At 36.2% G+C, this 17033-nt stretch overlaps 1 long non-coding RNA gene and 1 pseudogene across 1 annotated transcript; both read right to left on the bottom strand.

Moving 5' to 3' along the window:
- Window positions 1-287: 287 nt before the first annotated feature.
- On the bottom strand, window positions 288-4614 carry LOC131156068 (APO protein 3, mitochondrial-like; annotated as a pseudogene).
- Window positions 4615-13029: 8415 nt separating this feature from the next.
- LOC131156690 (uncharacterized) lies at window positions 13030-15686 on the bottom strand. The gene is made up of 2 exons (XR_009137054.1): window positions 15608-15686; window positions 13030-13393 (listed from the first exon to the last, which is right to left on the bottom strand). It is a non-coding gene; the product is annotated as an uncharacterized LOC131156690 (long non-coding RNA).
- Between the last annotated feature and the right edge of the window lie 1347 nt (window positions 15687-17033).

Here is a 17033-nt window from a genome sequence, read left to right as displayed (position 1 = left end):
GAGAGAGAGAGAGGTGATTATAAAAACACAATACAACCTGGGACCACCATTTCCCAACAACGTTATTTAATTTTTAAGCACTATAATTAGATGCCTTTTTCGACAATGATTTAATAATTTAATTTCTTATTAATCATATGCCAAGTTATTCTTCATTCTATCATTAAGGCAACGAGGATGTGTGTACTTTAACGGTGATGCTTGATCCTTACATTTTTACATTTATTTTGAGACTGAAAATAACATGATGATAATATCATAACCCACAAATCAAATAGAAACACAAATAATTTAATGAACAATTTTATTCTCGACAATAAAGTCTCAAACTTCTGTGAAATCAAGTGGGCAATAAATACTTTGGTTGCACAAGACTTCTCAACCATTTTTACAATACCCAATTGGATCCCAATGCAGAATCCCCAGAAAAATGGAAGTGGTAACTCGTGAAAAATCTGGACAGGAGAAAGAAATGGATTTACACTTGAGAGATGTTCCAATGCTCGTCGTCAATTTCAAACTGCAACCAAACGTAACTCTTGGCTCCTTTCAGCACAAATTATATTTGTTGCGACTGGAACAGCTCTCACATTCAACATTCAAAGCTTTGAGGTTCAGATCTGGTCAATAAATGGCAGCCTCTAACAGCCACGGGAACTGTGTGCCGTAGTCAATTGCCATCAGTATTCTGCCCGTACCTGCCAACTTGGAGGAGCCGCACCACTTCATTATTTGGATGCATTTCTCACATGTTCCTGCCCACATGCCTATCTTGAACAAAATCCTGAGAAACATGCGACTTCAAATTCAAAAATTCATCATATTCATGCACTAAAATGCTTCAAATACCCGATCTTATGCTGCAGATTCAACACAAGGCTTCACAAAACCCACTTCATCTAATTCGGGCACTGCAACACCTTCCCTCGTCACACCAGCATAAATCTCTCCCAACGCACCAGCCTGTACAAACAGCTCCACCACTGCAGGCCATTTCCCGTACCTCTTCAAAGGGTTTATCAGTGATCCATTGCCCTTCGAATTTTGAGCAATCCACACATACACTGGAGGAATCAAATCATCAACCTAGCCTCCTGCCATGCATGCTGCCCATCCCTCATCTGATGCTCGTGAGCTTAGCAGTTCCTTACCCTGTGATCCTCAGGCCCCACTTGAACCTCTGAGCATGCTTCTGCATAAGTTTTGATACTCCTGAAAACAATCTCTCCCCTGCTTCCATCCCTCGGACAGCAAAACCTGCACAAACACAGGTGCGTTAGGATGAAGGCAACTCAGTGAGGTGATTGCTCAGCCTTGCAACCAACTTAAGCAAATTATCTCATCCAATTCATCTTAAATTAGAGTTTGAAGGACAAAAAATATAAAAACATATGCAATTTCAATATCAACGCTGAATTCTGAATGAGAATGATATTGATGAACAAATAGGGAAACAATTATCCTGAGCTATAATGCTAGTAATATCACAAGCCCAAATTACAATGACTTAAATTTTGGGTAAAAAGAAAGCTGCAAGATTATCATGGAGGAAAAATCCAAAAAAATAAAATAAAAGACCTTCAACATCATGAGACTGAAAGTTCATAGACTTCATGCCTTCACCTGATTCTTTCTCTTCTCCCAAAACCCATGTGTCTTGATATCATTGCCAGTTGAATCATCTTTGGGGAAGTTCTTCTCAAAACCTTTAATCCTGCCAGCAATGCTGTAAACAGGGAAGGTCCTCCTCCTTGTCGGGTACTCAAGGATGTCAACACCTGCTTGAACACACAATTCTATGAACGCTGGAATTTGATCCACTAGGAGCCACTCGTTGTGTGAAACAGCTCTCCCTACTATGTCACACAGATGAAAAGATTCCACCATAGGCATATGTGTTCCAAACTACCACTTTTCCAACTGTGCTCTTTAATTGCTGGGCTACCTTTGATTGCATGTATGGGTTGGCATGTGTCAGGTGACCAACGTGGACTTCTCCACACAAGCTTCACACATTAGGCCTCTGACATGTTCATCAATACCCCTAAAGCTACATAACTGAATACGAAATCAAATGTATATCCAAAGTTCACTTGATAGTTTGATATCAAGTCAAAACGTACATCAGAGATTCAGAAGCTACTTGAGATAATGATTCAGTTTTCAAGCTGGGCTCCTAATAAGCAACTTGGAAGCCAATGTTTAGTAGGAGGGGTGTTAGGAATTGGGGAGTCCATGAATGGGGTTGATATATATGGATGAGCACCAACTTGACCCACAAGCTTAAACCTATTGAGTTTTGGACCCAACCATGTATATAAGCACGCATCTTCAATTCTATTTTTTCAATGTGGGACAAACTCACTAGTGCAATTCTCAACAATCTCCCCCTCACTTGTGAATTCTAAACACTCCTCCTTGAATGGAAGACATTACTTGAACACTTACATGTCGTGCAACCAACTATGAGTCACTACTCAACCATGGAAAGGAGCACGAAACAATGGGAGTCCACTCATTTATGAGATTAGAATCTGTAAGATCCACCGCTCCTCTTCTGCGGGATCAACATCCGTAGGAACACAAGCATGAACACCCAATCCCAATTCAAATCGTCGACTCTAATACCACTTGTTAGGAATTGAGGAGCCCATGGGTGAGCTTGATATACATGGATGAGTACCAACTTGCCCCAAACACTTAAACCAACCGCGTCTTAGACCCAATAATGTATATAAGCACTCATCTTCCATTTTATTTTTCCAAGGTGGGACAAACTCACAAGTCGAATTCTCAACAAGTAGTGATATTTTCTTGGATCATTGTTTGCATGGAACTAGTATCACTACTTGAAAAAGCTGGAACAAGTGTGAAACCAACCAAACACAGATTTATTGAGTTTTATTTGTGAAGCCTTCTCATCGAGGACATTAAAAATATCATCTTTTATTTTATTAATTTTTTTTATTTGTCCTTGTAAGGTTCTTAATTCTTTTAACTATTAAGGTGTCATTTGATAAAATTAAGCATTCAGTTCTAAAGTCTAAATCAACTTTTGAATAAACTGGATTCAGAGTTTGGTTGAACCACTATGCACTTAAAATTTAAGATTTTTGGTAAACATCTGAATACTCCATCTCCTACAAGAATTGAGAATTCAAAAAATAAAATAAAATACATTACCGAATTTAAACCCATCAAATCAAATACACTGGAATTATGTATCAAATATATTTACATTAACAAAAAAAATGATAAAAAAAAGCATCACAATTACTGATCAATTGCATCCCAATCTAAAAATAAAGATCAATTGCAAGGGAGAAAAAAATGTTACAAAATAAAAAACAAAAAACAAAAAAACAAACCAATTTCATTTCAATTTTGAAAATAAAGATCAGCTGCAAATAAATAAATAAAATAGAAATAAAAATAAAAGAAGAACAATAGCAGATTTAATTCACTTGAATCCCTAATTTTTTTTTTTTTTTTAAAAATTTATAGATCAGTTCATAAAATAGAAAACTGTGTAAAAGAATATCAGAAAAGCATTGCTGGTGTTTTGTGGTTTGTACCAAATCGAGTGCTATTCTCATTTATCTTTTTTGACGAGTAGGTGATGGGGCTGCTTTGGCTGTTTGCAATGGCTAGTGTCATTGCCAGACCTCGGTTTCTTAATTTTAGAATTCATTCAGGGAACCGGTAATTAAGAGGTATTATGATTAATCAAACAGCCCCTAAGGAGTGAAGGCATTGTTTGCCCTTTTAAGGACTCTCTGGACAAGCATTCTTCCCCAAATCCCCAAAGTCAAGGCTTAATACACATTGTCAGTCTACAGCCTAATAGCTTAAGCTTTTACATAAAATGGTAATCTAACATGGTGCCAAAGTCATGGTTGCTAGGAAGTCTTAGGTTCTAGTCTCGTTGCCCGTGTTTATTGTTTGGTTATTAAAAATTATCTTACTCCCCATAATTGGTGTTATTTATTTATTAATCTCTCCATGTGCAATTAGGTTGCTTGTGTGGGGGAATGTTAAGGCTTAATATACATTGTTGGTCCAAACCTAATAGTTAAAGCTTTTAGGTAAAGTGGTAATCTTACACCCCAATGGTAGATTGGCCTTCGTGCCCTAGTCACAGGCAGGAGCACATATTAACAGTTGAAAAAATTTGAGGTTTAAAGAGAAACATAACCCATTAAAGGTCATGCATTACTGGAACCTATTGGGACCTTCCCGCAATTCTAGTACTTCAAATAATGTGATATAAATTTTGCCTTTACCCGCAAGAGTAAATAGCAATGCTCTTGACAATCTTTGAATCACAAGTAGTTCAGCTCTAGAGGAATATTCTTTGTGAACAACTGGAACTAATCCCTTGACCAACAATCCATTCTTAGGAGGTCGCAATCCAATCTCACACACCCACTGCTTCTCTTGCATGTGCATTCTAGCTTTACGCTTGAGTTCTTAACACTTGTCACGGTCACCATTATGCTCAGATTTCTTAAGCTTCCTTGGCAGCTCCGCACAAACAAACCCAGTTGAGAAGCCAAGTGGATGCTTTAAATTGCTTATACCATTCCAGTTTGCAGCAGATTTTGGCACTACCATCCAGCGCAAATGCATGATGCTTCAAACTTGTATATATAACATTTTTGCTCACGACTTTGAAACAAATTATGACAGGATATTAATGACAAAGCATCCTGTAAATAGTATTAGAATTTTCTTCTTTCATATCCAGAGATATTTGGAATTATGTTTGGGCTCAAGCTAGCCCAATTGGGGTGTGGGCTGAGTTTAATGAGGTTAAATTGGATGGGCTTAGTCACATTGGGGCTGATACAATTTGGGCCTTCGGCAGACTTGGTTAGATTGAGCTCAAAATGTTTGGGCTGAAATGGCTCAGGCCCAATTGAGCTCTAGGTCTAGTTTAATGAGATTGGACTGAGCCGTCTCAGGCCTAATTGGTTTTGGGCTTAATTGGAGGGATCATAGGCCACGGTCAATGGTCAACGGACCCAGGTCCAACTTGGACTTGGGTCTTTGGGCTTCGGATCAGTCATTTAAGAACCAAGTCTGGTTAACCAGAATCCGAATTTGAGTAATCAAATCTAGGTATGGATTTACCACTGAAGCTATTTATCTTTTAAGAAGATTGATGGAAAATTTTAGGGAAAAGAAGAGGGACTTGCATATGATATATATTGACCTTGAGAAAGCATATGATAGGATACCTAAGGAAGTTCTACGGTGGGTTGTAGAAAAAAAAAAGGTGTATGTAGTAGGTATATAGATGTCATTAAGGATATGTACGATGGAGTAATGACAAGTGTAAGGACTATGGATGGAGAAACTAGAAAATTTCCAATCACCATAGGTGTACATCAAAGATCTGCTTTGAGTCCTTATCTTTTGCTTTAGAGATGGAGCAATTGACTAAGAGTATTCAAAAGGAGGTTCCATGGTGTATGTTGTTTGCAGATGATATTGTTAATTGACAAAACTAGGGACGGAGTAGAGGTTGAGTTATAATTATGGAGAGAAGCTTTGGAATCTACAGCCTTTAGGATAAGTAGAAATAAGACAGAATATATGAAATGTAATTTTAGTCATGATAAGAAGAATATTGGAGACAAAGTTAAACTTGATGATGAAGAAATAAATAGCACTTATAGATTTCGATACCTTGGATCTATTATCCAAGCTGAAGGAGCAATTGAAGATGATGTAATGCATAGAGTTAAAGCAGGTTGGGTAAAATGGACAAGTGCTTCAAGTGTGCTCTGTGATCGTAGAATACCCCTAAAATTGAAAGGGAAGTTTTATAGGACAGCTATAAGACCAGCTATGCTATATGGATCGGAATGTTGGGTGACAAAGAAACATAATATCCAAAAAGTAAAAGTTGTCTAAAAATGCTTAGATGGATGAGTGGTATAACATTGAAAGATAAATTAAGGAATGAACATATTTGTGGTTAGGTGTAACTCCTATAAAAGATAAGATGAGGGAGGGACGACTCAGATGGTATAGACACTTGCAGCGTAGGCCACATAGTGCACCTGTGAGGAAGAGTTACTTAATTACTGTGGAGAGTAGTAGAAGGGGTAGGAATAGACCTAAAATAACTTGAGAGGAGACAGTAAGGATTTAATATCCTTGAATCTATCAAAAGAAATGGTCCATGATCGTATAAATTGGCGAAAAAGGATTCATATAGCCGACCCCACTTAGTGGGACTAAAGCTTGGTTTTGTTGCTGTTGTTGTTGTTGTTAAATCTGGGTATGGATATGGAATAACTGGGTATGGGCATACGGATCCGAATCTTAAATCCAAAGAAATGATCAACCCAAATTAAAATTGTTACTTTCCCTCAAATCACAAAACTTTGAATTTCAATTTTTGCAATTAAAATTAAAGGAACCAACCTTAGTCTTCAAACTCCTCCAATCTTTAAACTTGATGTCACTGCTCCTTTGACGCTAGTCCTTTGTTTATCAATCTTCAAGCCTCAAATTTTTCAACTCCTCTGATTCCGAATTTTAACCTCGAAGCCTTTACCCAAGCTCCTTTGAACTCTCACTTTCTTGATCTTCACAATTTCTCCTCCAAACTCATAAATCTTTTAAATTCTCAATTCTCTGGCTCCCACTCTCAATTGTCTGTACAACTGCTTATCTCTCTCACCCACAAAGGCCCACTATTTATAGGCTTGGGGAATTCAATTCAATCAATTCTCATTGTATTCAACTAACCAATCCCATTTAAAGCTTGCATTGAACTCACATTTGATTCACATGTCAATTGTTGCTCGCGGATGCACAGCGGAAGCCTTTCACACACTCGCGAATTAATCAACAAACAACCAGTGCAATCACTTAATGAAAAACAATACTAAAAAAATAAACAATCAGTAATGAGAAGAACAAAAGCAACAATCAAAAGACACAAGATTTACGCGGTTCGGCAATTTTCCTACGTCCAAAGGAACAACCACACTGATTTTCACTATCAATAATGGCAAGCTTACATTAGGGTTACAAAACACTGACTAATATGAACTCTAAGCGTACAGGAACCTTAGATTCTATCTAAACCATCCCTATTGCAATCCCCGGAGGAAAAACATCCGATCTAACCAATCTGTTGGCCTCCCGATTTGAGTTACATGACGTGCGCTGACCAAAATCGTCAATGGTTTAGGGCAAACTGTCGACAGTTAGAAGCTGAGAAGTAGTCCTCTACATTCTGTCTAAATCCATCGACGTTACAACCCAAACAGTCGACAGTTATCCCTCTTCCTGGAGCCTTCTCTCTTGCTCTTGCTCCCGCTTCACGTAGCTTTTCAAGTACATGCATTCCACACAGAATATGAGTCACATCCCCAACAATCTCCACCTTGGCGAATATTCACCACTTAGGAGAAATCTAAAAGTATAACCTTGCTGCTCCACCTAGGCCAGTAGATTGGGACCTACCTCCCATCTAACACCTGGAGACGTAAACCAAGTCCAAGCTACGCTTGAACTTAACCATGGTAACAAGAACTCCACCTAACTGAACACTCAGCTCCTTGAACGATCCTTTAAACCACAAAGCTACCTCGGCAACCTCAACAACTACCAAATACTTTGATGTAGTTGTAACTAGTGCAACCTAAGACTGTACCCTAGACTTCCAACAATTAGGCCTTCCCACAACATACCCTGTTGTAAGCCTCCTATCATCCAAGTCTCCTGTGTAGTCTCCATCCACGAACCTCACAACTGATGGATCACTTAGTTGCCGCCAAAGTACCCCACTGCACTAGCATAGGAAACCTTTGACATAACCTAAACATCACCGTCCGTCTTTGAGTACTTAGCGGTAGACTGTTTACTTTGATTCGCCAATGGTATACCGATTTAACATTAACCATGCTAAACCTCTCCAACTCCTAATCCACAAAACCACCCTGAGATAACCACAATCTCTCTGAAGTTTTGTCCACACAACAACCTTGAGATAATCCCAATCTCCCTGCAACTTTATCTTGCAAATCTCCAACCCAAGAATGCTCTTGGCAACACCCAAAACCTTCATGTCAACTTCCTTTCTCAACAGAGTCCCCAACTGATTTACCACAGTCGGAACCTTTCTAGCAATATGCATGTCACTCACATAAAATAACAGAATAACTGCCCACTCGCATCCTATCTCCCTCTCCCCCTTTGGGAGCTCCACCAACCCCCACGTCTGATTCTTATACAGCAACTTCATCTCCTCCCCCATGGCACCTATCCACCTACCCTTCTCTTGATCGTGCACTGCCTCTTGAAAGGTAGTAGGATCCTTCTTGGTGGTAATGGTTGCATAAGACATCAAATCTTTATACCTGGGTGGTGGCCTAATAATGCCTTTGAGCCATTATGATCCTGCTGGTCTCCTGAGCTTAAACTCCCTACATTATAACTAACGTCATCTTTGCTCTGAGTCTGTAACGTCACCTGCATCACAATCTCCTTTTTCCTCCAGTTTATCCTGTGATACTGCAAGTCTCCTGAGCTAGAACTCCCTGCACTCCTACCTTGAGTCTCCAACTTCATCTGCACAACATGCTCATTGTTACTACTGCAGCTTTCTGGCACTCGTTTCTCTTCATCTACCTAAGTACGTTGTCCCATGACTTTAACACCTAAAATCATGTCTCCACCAATCGCCACCCTGTTTTCCATTGGATCACCCAGCTTAAACCCATCATTCTTATGTACCAGAAAGATGTACCGTCCGAACATCACATCAAGCCTAAATCTCACCTCACTAGAAACGTGCATAGCTGGACCTCCAAACTCTCTCAAACCAAAGAAGTCTACCGAATGACCTGTCCAAGTCTCTTATGCAACTCTGCCATCTAGTGATACCTTTGGTGATTGATTAATCGAGAAACCCACCATACTCGCTAACCTACCAAGAAGTTTCTTGCAAGCCCTACATACACCATGCCTTGCTCACAAAACTCCTTGACCACCAACAGACTCAGTACCAATATCTAACTTGAGGAACTCTCTCTCGGTCAGGTACTCCACCTCAGACACAAGTTACACCTAGCAAACATCCCTAACTTGTGCTGCATGAGATACCCCCGGACCTTTCGTGATAACCTCACAAAGTACCCATGTCCAACCCATGATGCTACCCTCATCAGTCCCCAAACATCCATAACAATGTAGTTAACAATACCCTCCATTTTGTGTGTGTTTGTTTAACACAAAATAGTATTATCTGACTTAGAACTCTCAGCTGCTGCTCTACCTACAACTATTTTACCCTGCAATGTATAAAGATTCCCTGTTATCCTCTGTCCCTTCATTACCATCAATACGCCATCACACACCACCATCGTCCCACCTTCAGACTTGTAACTATACCCGTTACAATCCAAAGTACCCAATTATATTACATTCTTCCATAGATTAGGTACATGTCTTACACCACATAACGTCTTTACCACACCATCATACATCTTGATCTTGATATCCCCCATTTTGACAACTTTGCAGGTCGCAATGTTTCCTATCAGAACGGAATTAGAACTCACCAATCTGTAAGTGGTGAACCAAACTTTGTTGGGTGTCATGTGAAAAGAACGTCCCGAGTCTAGGATCCAAAAATCCACAAGGTGTTGTGAACCTAATGAAACCAGAAAGCATCTCACAATCACTGTTCCTCGAGTCTCCTTCCACTGCATTCATATATTTTGATGAACCCTCTTGAGTTTTTGCTTTCCCTTTCTCCCACTCCGGACATTCTGGTTTTATGTGCCCTAATTTCTTGCACTTAAAACAACGAACGTCTTTCCTCCTCTTGGACTGCGATTGAGTTTTATTACCACTCGAACTGCTCCAGGACTTGCCTCTCCCACGATCTTGATTACCCTTCGCCATGAGCCCTTCACCATATGAACCCTCATCGCTGGCCTTCTTTCTCTGATGGAACCTCAGCAATGCATTCGTGATGTCCTCCAACTCTAGGGTTTCTTTCCCCCAAATCAGTGTCCATGGTTTTAAATCGCGGTAGCGGGTAGCATAACGTAACGGCAACAAGTGTAACGGGAAGCAGGAGTAGTGGATGTTACATAACGGGAAGCGGGTGTAACGACCGTGAATTTTTTTGAAGCACGCACAACCTTGTGCATATTAGCGTACTTGCATGTTTTAAGCTTTTGGCCATTCTTAGAAAGGGTTTTAGTGTATTTTGGACCCTTTAGTTTGAGTAACTAAGTTATTTGGTAAGGGCAACAAGTTTACATTTGTTTTAAATCATCATTGATAGAAAATTACATGTGTGCACGTATTTATACTTCTCATTGTTCTTATCTGTGATAAATTCTTATGTGTGCTAAATGAATTAATAAAATAAAATACATTATACACTCCATTAATCTATTAGACACATAAGACATACGAATAATATAAATATAAAATAGCTAGAAAAGAAAGAAGGTTGAAGTTGAAAAATAAAGAACATAAATATCACATTACTAATATTATTAAAAAAAAAAAATTCCTAACAAGTTAGTATTTTGAAATTGTTAATTAATGCATCTATTGTGAGTATTTAAAGAAAAAGTAAATTTTGTATCATTGTCATCCTCATTATAATCTTTTCCCCCTCTTGCTACTTGGAATATTGAGAATGATATATGAAAGAGAGAGAAAAAGTGAGAAGAAAAAGTAAAAAATAAAATATTTTTTTGGTGTAACAGTCCTGTAGTGGTTACGTAACGGTCGCGGTTCGTAACAGCCGCTACGACCGTGATTTTTCTTCCCACCGATTTCGCGGTGTGTAACGGTATCGGTAACCCAAAAAACCTTTACGTAACGGTCGCGGCCTTTATTTAAAACCATGTCAGTGTCATAACCAAATTCTCGTTTATAGGCGACGTAAGTAGGGAATTCAGTAGCATCAACGCTTTGTCCTCTTCCTTGAACTTCACATCAACTCACCCCAGATCACTAATAATCTGATTAATGTGTTGATGTGCTAAGTCAAGTCTGAACCCTCTGCCATCTTAAGCCAATATATTTTTTGCTTAAGATACAACTTGTTCGTCAATGACTTGAGCATGTACCGACGCTCCAGTTTCAGCCAAACCGCTGCCTGCAATTCCTCATCCATGACATGATACAATACGTCATCAGCCAGACATAACCTGATAGTGGACACAACCTTAACTTGCATTGTCCATGCCTTCCGGCTTCTTTCCGTATAGACCATTCACCGTCCTTACTACACTAGCAAGTCCTTCACCCTCCTCTACCAACACCCGAAGTTCCCCGTTCCATCGAACTTACCAACCTCAAATCGCAGAATAAATCTCAATCATTGCGAACCAATAGCTCTGATACCACTTGTTGTTCACGGATGCGCAACGGAAGCCTTTCACACGCTCACAAATCAATCAACAAACAACTAGTGCAATCACTCAATGATGAACAATACTAAAAAAGCAAACACTCGGTAATGAGAAGAACGAAAGCAACAATCAAAAGACACAAAATTTAAATGGTTCAACAATTTGTCTACATCCACGGGAGCAACAACTCTAATTTTCACTATCAATAATGTCAAGCTTACATTAGGATTACAAAACATTGATTATATATGAACCCTAAGCGTACAGGAACCTTAAATCCTATCTAAACCATCCCTATAGCAATCTCCGAAGGAAAAACCTCCAATCTACCTAATCTACTAGCCTCCCGATTTGAGTTACCTGACGTGCGCCGACTAAAACTGTCGACGGTTTAGGCCAAACCGTAGATGGTTAGAAGCCGAGAAGTAGTTCCCTGCATTCTACCTGAAACCGTCGATGGTTATCCCTCTTCCTGCAGCCTTCTCTCTTGCTATTGCTCCTCACTTCACATAGTTTTCTAGGTACATGCATTCCACTCATAATATGAGTCATAGCCCCAACATTAATTGTGCACCACATATCTAATTCCATTCTCCATTTATGTTTGTAAGTCTATAACTGCCGGCTCACTGAATTTTCTGCTGCTTTTTTTTTATTTCATTTTTTTTTTATTTTTTTTCATTTTTTTTCAATGTAAATAAAAATTCAATTTCCCTGTATTTTTTCTTTTCTTGTATTTTCTCATTAAGTAAATAAAAGAATATTACTCAAGTTTTGTTATATAAGTTGCACGCTCAAAAAAACAATTTCTGCAGCATAATGGCCAAACCATCTGTACCTAAACCATAATTACCTAGAAAAATAAAAACTATTGCAACATTTTGCAAATGCCCACACAATGACCACTCATTGATTATTCATTCTACTTGGAAAAGTCTAAAAACCCCAAAAAAATCAGGGTAGCATTTTCAATTCCAAACAATAAACACCCAATGATTACTCATTTGAATTTGAGACCTTTTTGTCAAGAAGATGGTGGGTGACCACTCGACATACAAAAATCGTTGGAGAAAAAAAATAATAAATAAAGTAGTAGTTTGGAACGCCTAGATGCTGAGGCGAGAGAGCAAGCTGCCACCCGGTTGATGGTGCAAGCTGCTGCGGAAAAGGGATATGGCTTAAAAAAGCAAACTGGTGCTGGATCGTCACTGAAGGAGCTGCTTTGTCAGATGTGCTGGATGGGCAACACTTCTTAGCCCCTCATGCACAGTGCATATTGTAATAGGGAGGTAAGGTTTCATTTGGTTGTTGGGCTTTTTGTCTTTTTAATTTTTGAAGTAAAAGATAAAAATATAAAAAAGCCTCTAAATTTTTCCACTTAACAAATCAAAGACATGAAACTATGTATTTAGTTAGATCAATTTTTTTAAAATTACAAATTGCCACCAAATACTCTAATGTCTAATGAATTCACATATTAGAATCTATTTGAATCATGAATTTTATTTGTTCATTAAATTTACAATAAATTTTATTTTCTGTCTCACTTATTTTTTGGTAACTAAACATGAAAAATGTTTTTTTTTACATTTTCTTTTTCTTTTCCCTAAAATCTTTCAAGTTCCAAAGAATCAGACTTCATTTTTATTGAGAAGACAATAAGACAAAATTGAAAGTAAAAAACCACCTACATGCACTTGCATTGATGGTGGCAACAAGCCAAACATGAACTAAACTTCATAATTAAGTCTTACTTATTTGCACATTTTCTTCTCGAAGCTGGAAGCAAAAGAGTACCTATTTAAACATAATAGTATTGCCTACTCATGGAAGAGAGAATTTTGGGTGTTCCTAAATTACCACATCAGCAGCATTAGTGATCTTGAATACGTGCATATATAGGATCTACTTTTTCCCTTATTGTTGCATCTTGGTCAAAAAGTTGGCTTCACTTGTCAGAACAGGACCGATCATGCCACTGTCTTGGTGATCTAAATTGAAAGCCAATGAATTCAGTCATGATTTTCTTCAAAGCATGCATCCTTTACTTGAGTTGCATTCCATGTTAAAAAAAGTCGATCATCTTTTAGACATCAAACACATGCATAGGACTCTAACTAGCACTAATTAGTTTTAAACATTTCTCCATTTGAAACTATGAATAAATTCCGGCTCATGCAACTATTATCTAGTTTCTATAATCTCTAGGGTTGTTTGGTATCATTTACCTTTTTTATATTCTATTTAGGTTGCAATATAGTGAAGAAATTGTTTATGATACTAGTTTCTATTTTCTCTATCAGTTTTTAACTATTATGGCAAAAACTTAAAACTAAATTTTATGGACAGTCACATTACTTTAAAATTTTACTTTTCTTCATTAAATATTCATTTTATACATGTTTTTTTAACTAAAATTAAAATTAAATGGCTTTGTGAATATAAAATATAATGAAAGCAAAATTGTCATAAATTTTCAAAAAAAAAAGAAAAATAAATAATTAAAATATTTTTTACAAATTTTCTATTATTGTCTTGCAAAGTGTCTATTTCTGACTTTTAATTTTTGTTTTCTTTTTTCTTACCATAATTTTATAAAACTAAGCAGGCCTTCTAGACTGGAGTGAGCCAGTGAGGCCTGGTTTGACCATTTACATTCAAATAATTAACATTAACAAGACACGTAAAACCAAATGCCTAAAATTCATATCAATATGAATAGTGGGAAAGGTAATGAAGCAACTATGAATGACCTATGGTTTTTCTATGTGATTTAAGTAATATATCTAAATATAACATATATGTTTGTGCCATAAAGTCTCTCTTGTTTCCATTTGTAACAATACTTTATAATTTTAAACAAAATAAAAATTCTTATAAAGAACTTCAAGATATCATACTTTAATTTATAAACTCAATAATGATGTGTTGTCAATTTATTTTCAAAAAAAATCTAAACTGCATTACATAATTATTCGAATATATTACTCAAGATTACGTATTATTACATGCAACACATGTGAAATACTTATGCTAGTTAGTTACAAGAATGTGAAAAAAAAAAATACTTCAATTTTTTTAATAAAGAAGTGCTGACTTTAAATATGATGGAAAAATTACTCAACTCATAAATATAATATTATAAGTATCAAATGAATACTTAATGACCTTTGTGCAATACATTTCTGCTTGCAATTCAAGAACAATTTTGAAATTTTCTTTAGCCCACCTAAATTTGGCTATTGAGTAAACTCAAGGAAAAGAATCATATGATGTCTACTTTCTTTGAATAATTTTCTGGGTCCAATATTACATTAGTATTCGCAGGTAGCACTCAGGCTTTTCTAGTCCCAAATAATGAAACTGAACTATTAAAACTTTTATCTTATAGCTTCTCCTAAATTTTCCAATAGCAACCAAGTGAACGCTTAGGAATGGAAATTCAAGTCTCCAGTTGAGAAAATTCAAAACAATAAGCAAAAGAATATGTCCATTGCCATCAACTTTTTAGGCATAATCAGCCAAAAAAACACACACTACCTTCAACAGGTGCACAAACATACTGTCTCTTAAAAAATAAAAATAATAACAAGAGCAAAAGACACAGATTTTCTCGAGATTTGATAAAAAAGACAAGAAACTCTTTTAAGGTTTCAAAAATCTCACAAACCTTCTCTGACATTGATTATTGAGATATCCCTCAAAAAATTTTATCTTTTTGTCAAATATAAAGGAAGTCTGTGTCTTTTTTGGCAAATTTCAAGAAAAGTTTTGGAATTTTTGAAATCCAATGAGAGGTCCTTGGTGTTTTTAAACATCAGAGGTCCCGTGTATTTTTGCAAATCTCATGAAAGATCAATGTTTTTTACAATAAAGAAATGATCTCCAAAAATAAATCGACCATAAAGAGAACCAAACTCATGACCAAGAAAAAACAGAACCGAGCATCAACACTTGCAGAAGAAACATTGCTGCTGCAAAACAATCAATCTCCAAAAAATAATCACAAAGAGAAACAAACTCATGCTCTCGTAGCTCCATTTTCAGATTTCTTCGTAGTTCTTGTAACTGCCAGTTTGTCCTCATACTAGCAGAAATAGAGTAAAAGAAAAACAAAACCATAGACCCGCATCCAGCCATTACTTGCACACTAAGATGATCATCATTCCAAGGCTCTAGAGACTAGAGAAAAAGAAAAGCCTTACCTCGAGGGTTGCACGGCAGCGAATGATTCACAGCAGCGAGGGCTTCACCGAGGACTTCTCAGCGCCGGTGATGTCCACACGAGCAATGGGTAAAAGGGTTTTTTTCTTTGATTTGAAAATGTTTATTTTCAAGATTAATTTTAGTAAATTAATTAGTATAAAAAATTATAATACTAGTATAAAATAAATAATAATGTGAAATATTTTATGAATTAATAATAAAAAATAGATAATGAATAATTATTTTTAATGGATTTTTACTCCTTTCTTATTATATGTTGAATAAAATAATTAATAATAATAATTCTAGTTTGGCTCATTTATTTCAACCAAGTAGTTGATTTAAATTTTAAAAATCAAAGAAATAATTATACCTTATATATTCCTAATTAATTTATTTAATATATAATAAAAAAGAAATAGACATAATGAAATTTGAAAATAATTTTTTCTTATCTATTACTTATTATGAACTCGTAAAAAGCCTCAATTATTTGCTTTATAATAATAATATAATTTCTTATATAATTAATTATAACTAACCTACTAAACTAATTTAAATTTAAATTATATTTCATCTTATTTCAATAAATATCTAGTTCACCGAACCTTTATTTTAATAAAATAAATAATATGTAAGACCAAAACATTTTTAAAAAATTTGGTATATTTTTTTATTATTTTTCTCACTTCCCTTAATATCCAAACATGAAAAATATAGAATTTTTGATATTTTTCTTTTCCTTTCCTAATATTTTTCGAGTTTCAAACAACACCTTAGAGTGCAAGGTTTTAGTTTGAGAGGGAAACAAAAGGCGCAAATTGCCTAAAAAAAACACAAATTGCTTTTAGTGGTGATTTCTTATGGCAATTCAACATAATTATTGTTAAAGATTGTTTATCAACATTCGGCAACAATTGCTCCTTTTCCCAACATACGCATAGGGGTGTAATTGGTTCGGTTCGGTTCGGTTATGGGTCAAACCAAAAACCTAATTGAACCTTGCAGTTTTTGGAATGCCTGAACCGATATCGAAACCGAACCAAATTTATTATCTCATGGAGAACCAAACACTTGACGGTTTGGTTATGATTTTTTTAGTCTTTAACTAATTTTATAAATATTCAATAATTATTTTTCACAAGGGTTGTTGAGAATATATTGAACATTTTGATCTTTTATAATGTTTTATAATTTTAACAAAATTAAACATGTTAAATAGTTTAGACAGGTCGTGTTGGTTCTTTTCTTTTTGTTCCTAATTCCTACTAACTTACTAGCTTAGTGGCTCCTACAAACCATCACAATGCAAATTACATATCAATTAGTCACAATTAAATAATTTGGATTAACTTAGTATATGGACCAATCATAATTAAGTTATCATATTAATTTAAATATATAATTTAAATTAAAATCGATTTT

The sequence above is a fragment of the Malania oleifera genome, chromosome 5 (assembly GCF_029873635.1).
Source record: "Malania oleifera isolate guangnan ecotype guangnan chromosome 5, ASM2987363v1, whole genome shotgun sequence".
Lineage (NCBI taxonomy): Eukaryota > Viridiplantae > Streptophyta > Magnoliopsida > Santalales > Ximeniaceae > Malania > Malania oleifera.
Note: the sequence above shows the minus strand (reverse complement) of the source record. Positions and strands in the feature narration are given on the sequence as shown.